The sequence below is a fragment of the Elephantulus edwardii genome, unplaced genomic scaffold, assembly GCF_000299155.1.
Source record: "Elephantulus edwardii isolate Elephantulus edwardi_28Jun2011 unplaced genomic scaffold, EleEdw1.0 scaffold00333, whole genome shotgun sequence".
NCBI classification, from domain to species: Eukaryota; Metazoa; Chordata; class Mammalia; order Macroscelidea; family Macroscelididae; genus Elephantulus; species Elephantulus edwardii.
Genome location: NW_006400083.1, coordinates 2,331,883 through 2,337,653, shown reverse-complemented (window position 1 = coordinate 2,337,653; position 5,771 = coordinate 2,331,883).

Sequence of the window (5,771 nt, the reverse complement as noted above, 5' to 3'; positions counted from 1 at the left end):
ACATTGAAATTTCAGGAATGAATGGTATATCGACTGAGGAATTTAAAGAGAGAAACAGCCTTAGAAGTGCTCACCAATCTATACCAAGAAATTTGGAAGATAGGTAAATATACAACGAATCAAAATAGATTCATTTTTTCTCCCATTCCTCAAAACAGATAACTCAACAGAGTGCAAAAATTATACAACAATACCATTAATATTAAAGGCTGAATTTGTTAAAAAATAGCCAAAACAGTTCAGCAACAGTAAATTTTCAGAAATTCAAGTTTGATTCAAAGAGGCATTCACACAAGGGATATCACAGCTAATTTTATAGACTCTCACTAACACAGAAATAGCAGAAAGATGTTCATTTGTGTTTAATTGATTATGAGAAAGTATTTTATTGTGTGGATAATATCAAATTGTGGATGAAATTGAGAAGAATAAGAATCCCAGAAATCTTAATTGTGTGCATGTAAAACTTAAACATAGACCAAGATCAGTTGTCTAAACAGACCAAAGGAAGATGGCACGGTTTAAATCAGAAAATGTGGGCATCAGAGTTGTAGCCTTTCTGCAGAGCTATTCAGTCTATATACTGAGAAACAATTCGAAAAATGGTGCTATATGAAGAAGAATGTTGCATTAAGCTTTGAAGAATTCTCAGCAATAGCCTGAGTTATGCAAGTAACACAATTTTGCTGTCAGAAAGTGAAAACTCAGAGAACTTATTGAAGAAGATACAAGACTATAGCTTTAATCAAGAAAACAAAAATTTTCACCACTGGATCAATAGACAACATCGTGGTATTACTGGTTATGTTAATCCAACACAATAGCCATAGAGTTCAAAGACAATCCTGGTGTTATGGGGTTCATCTAGAGAATAACATGCTATAATGCAGGTTGAATAGAATTAAAATATAAAGATGACTATCTGAGCTTCAGGTTTGATTTTTGGCAAATGCTACAATGCTCTTTAGTCTTCTAGCCAATTACAGCACATTGCCCAGTTCTTCAGTAGGCTGGATCAAAGTGCTTGAAGCTGACTCCCATGGGGCAGTAGCTCCAGTTTAGTTTTGTCCCATATGGATCTCTGATTCTTTGCTACCTCTGATGATAATGCTTATCTGATGGTCAGAACATTTCTCTGGTGTGGGAATCTGTATCTCAAAAGGACCAGTTGTGCTCTCTGATTCTTTCTTGATGCTATGTTTTTACAGTTGGTTGCTATTGAGTTGAATACAACTCATAGTATAATCTATGAACATAGATTCATGTACGTAACCTATAAAAAGCCAATCTGAATCCTACCTTATCCTATGCCATCCTCTAAAATGTCAGTCTATCTCATAGAGGATCTTCCTTTCCTTAACTGGCCCTCCATTTTTCCAAGCATTATGTCCCTCTTCAAGGAATATGCTTGCCTAGCTACATGTACAAAATAAGAAAGACAAAGCTTCACCATCCTTGCCTCCAAGGAACACTCTAGCCACACACTTTGCTGAATACGTCTTTTTTTCCGCTTTCTTTCTTTTGGCAGTCTATGACAGTACTCTTTATCAGCACCACAGCTAAAATGCATCAGTTCTTCTTTCACCCTTAACCATTGTTCAGTTCTTTGATGCATAGCAGGAGATTAAGAAGACCATGACCTTAGTCTCGAAACATCATTGTTCCTTGGTATTTTGAAAAGGTCCCTAACTTGACCAATGCCTCTTGATTTCCTGACTTCTGGTACCAAGGGTTTTGATTGTTGGACCAAGTAGGATGAAATAATTGACTACTTCAATCCTTTCCTTGATCTTCTACAGCAAGCATTTCATATTCTCCTCACTTTCAGCAAACAAGGATGTGTCATCTCCATATGAGTCTTCCTCATTTCTCGTCTTAGGCTCTGGCTTCCCAAATTATTTGTTCATCCTAAATATTGAAAAAGGATGGAGAAAAGATACGACCCTGATGCATACACTTCAGGATTTTATACTATGTAGTGTTTTTCTACTTCTTTTTTGGGGAAGGAGTGGTTTACATGCTGATTTTTCAAAATTTTATATTGGTTTTCTTACAAAGTTCATATACACTGTGTTTCAAACTATTCTTCATTCATATTGTGTTTCATACAATCACTCCCATGCATTATGTTTTATTAATCACCATTGGACCTTGCCCACCATTGTCTTGTCTTTAACCTGTTGTTGTTGTTGTTGTTATGTGCCGTGAAGTTGCTTGCGACTCATAGCAACCCTATGTACAATAGCCCTAAACTCTGCTCTGTCCTGTGCCAATCGCACCGTCTCTGATACACCCATTCCGATTACCCCAATCACTGAATCAATCCATCTCATACGGGGCCTGCCCCTTCTGCGCTGTCCCTCCACCCTGCCAAGCAGGATGTCCTTCTCCAAGGACCTGTCCCTCCTTGCAACATGTCCAAAGTGTGCTAGACGGAGCTTCAGAATCCTTGCCTCGAAGGAGCAGCCTGGTTTGACCCTTTCCAGGATGAATCTGTTTGTTTTCCTAGTAGTCCATAGTACCCTCAACACTGTTCTCCAGCATCAAAGCTCAAAGGCATCAATCCTCCTTCTATCCTCCTTAGTCATTGTCCAACTCTCTGATGCATAGCAAGTAATAGCAAAGACCATGGCCTATATCAGAAGCACCTTAGTCTCCAAAGAGACACCATTGCTCTTCAGTACTTTGGAGAGGTCCCTAACAGCAGTCTTTCCCATGGCAATTCTAATTTCCTGGCTGCTGGTGCCGAGAGTGTTCGTAGAGACAAGTAAACTAAACCTGTGAAAAATTAATCTCTTCACCATCCATCCTGATGCTGCCAATTGGCCCAGTGGTGAGAATCTTTATCTTCTTGACATTGAGCCTCAATCCATATTGGAAGCTGCAGTTCTTGACCCTCTGCAGCAAGCTCTTCAGGTCCTCCTCAGTTTCAGCAAACAGGGTTGTATCATCTGCATATCACCAATTGTGGATAGATCTTCCACCAATCTTGACCCCACATTTCTCTTCACAGAGCCCAGCCTCCTGGATAATCTGTTCTGCATACAGGTTGGAAAGATATGGAGACAGGACACATACCTGGTGTATGCCCTTCCCAATTTTGAACCATGCAGTGTTGCCCTGCTGTATTCTGATGACAGCCTCTTGGTCCAAGTATAGGTTTCTCATTAGCACTATCAAGTATTCTGGTATTCCCATTCTTCTCAGAGTCAGCCACAGTTTGTTATGATCCACATAGTCAAGCGCCTTTGCATAGTCAATGAAACATAGATATACATTCCTCTGCTATTCCCTGCTTTCAGCTAAGATCCATCTAATATTAGCTACAATATTAGCTACAATATCCTTAGTAACAGAACCCATTCTAAAACCAGCCTGGACTTCTGGCAGTTCTCTGTTGATGTGTTGTTCCAGTCATTTTTGGATAATCTTCAGTAGAATCTTGCTTGCATGTGAAATTAATGATATTGTTCTTTAGTTTCCACGCTCTATTGGGTCACCCTTCTTTGAGATGGGAACAAATATAGATCTCTTCCAGTTAGTTGGCCAGGTGGTTGTTCTCCAGATTTCTTGGCACAACTTGGTGAGCATGTCCAAGGCAGCATCTGTTAGCTGAAATATGTCAATTGGTATACCATCTATTCCTGGGGCCTTATTTTTTGCTATTTCCTTCAAAGCAGCTTTAATTTCTTCCTTCATCACCATGGGCTCTTGCTCATATGTTATTTCATTAAGTTCTTCTATGTCTGCCAATTCCTTTTGATACAGTGACTCAGTATATTCTTTCCATCTTCTTTTAAACTTCCTGGATCATTTCATATTCTGCCTAAAGCCTCGTTGATTATAGCAACTCGAAGTCTGAATTTGTTCTTCAGTTCCTTGAGCTTAAGAAATGCTGAGCGAGTTCAGCCCTTTTTATTTTCTGACTCCAACACCTTGCACATTTCATTGTAATATTTTACTTTGTCATCCCGTGCTGCCTTTTGAAATCCTCTATTCAACTCTTTAGTATCTTGAATTCTTCCCTCTGCTTTGGCTTCTCTGTGCTCCAGTGCAATTTTCAGAGTCTCTTCTCACATCCATTTTAGTCTTCTCTTCCTTTTCTGTCTTAGCAATGACTGTTTGCACTCTTCCTGGATGATACCTTTGATATCCTCCCACAATTCATCTGGTCTTTGCTCATTAGTGTTGAAGGCCTCAAACGTGTTCCTGAGCTTTTTCTGAAATTCAGGTGGGATAGACTCGAAGTCATATTTTGGTTCCCGTGGACTTGGTTTAATTTTCCAATTTCCTTTTCCCCTTCCCTCCACCAATAAAACTGTGCTACTTCTTTTGAACAGCAGCTTTTGATCTATGTATAGATTTCTCATAAGCAAAGCTCACTGTTGTGGGATTTCCATTCTTCTAGATGTTAGCCATAATTTTTTATGAAAGCATAGACATTCTCTGCTTTCATCCAGGATCTACTGGACATCAGCAATGATATGCAAGGTGCCACAGACACTTCTAAACCCTGCTTGAACTTCTGATAATTCTGTCAATGCACTGTTCTAGTCATTTAGAGATGCTCTTCAGTAATATTTTCCTTGCATGCAATATTAATGATGTTTTATAATTTACATATTCTTCTATATCACAATGTGGACAAATACATATCTCTTCCCATCAGTCAGCTGGGCTGCTTGTCTCCAAACTTCCTGACATAAACTGGTTATCACAACCAGGGATGCATCTGTTAGTTGAAATTGCCAACATATTGGTGTTCTGCAATTTCTGCGGCCTTATTTCTTTTTAGCCCAGCTTGAACTTTATCCTTCAATACCATTGACAGTTTTTATATGATATTTCCTGAAATTTTTCAGTGTCAAATAATTATTTTTTGCGACATTGATTCTGTGTATTACTCCCATGTTATTTTAATGTTTCCTGAATCATTCAAGATTGTGTTCAAAGCATCTTTCAGTATTGGAACTCAAGGCTTGAATTTTGGTTTTCAAAATTCTTTCAGCTTGAGATATGTTGAATGAGTTCTTCCCTTTTTATTCTTTGGCTCCAAGTCTTCGCACATTCCATTGTAATTTTTTTTTTGGTCTTCTTGAGCTTTCTTTTGAAATCTTTTGTTCTACTCTTTTTCTTTGGCATCTCTTCCTTTTGATTTGGATTCTCAATGCTCTAATGCAATTTTCATAGTCTCTTCTGGTAACCATTTTGTTTTTTTTTTTTTCTTTCTCATTCTTCTTTGTAATGAATTTTAGCTTTTTCATGGATTATATAGTTGATGTCCTCCCAAAGTACCTATGGTCTTCTGTCATTGGTGTCCAATGCCACAAACCTATTCTTTAGAGTATTCTTAAATTCAACTAATATAAACTCAAGGATGTATACTAGTTACCTTGAAGTTTATTCTAAAATATAAATTAACATATGAGTAATTGATGGTCTGTTCCAAAATTACAACCTGGTGTGGTTTTAACTGCTTATTTGCACTTCTCTAACAATTCTTTCTGCAAATATAGTCAATCTGATTTCTGTGCAATTCTTCACTTAAAGTTCATATATAAAAGTCACTGTCTGTGTTGTTCAAAAAAAGTATTTATAACGAATAAATCACTGAGTACACAAAAGAAGATGGAAGGAATATACTGAGTCATTGTATCGAAAGGAATTGGCAGATACAGAAGAATTTAATGAAACAGCATTTGAGCCAGAGCCTATGGTGATGGAGGCAGAAGTTCAAGCTGTTTGAAGGAAATAGCAAAGAATAAGGCCCC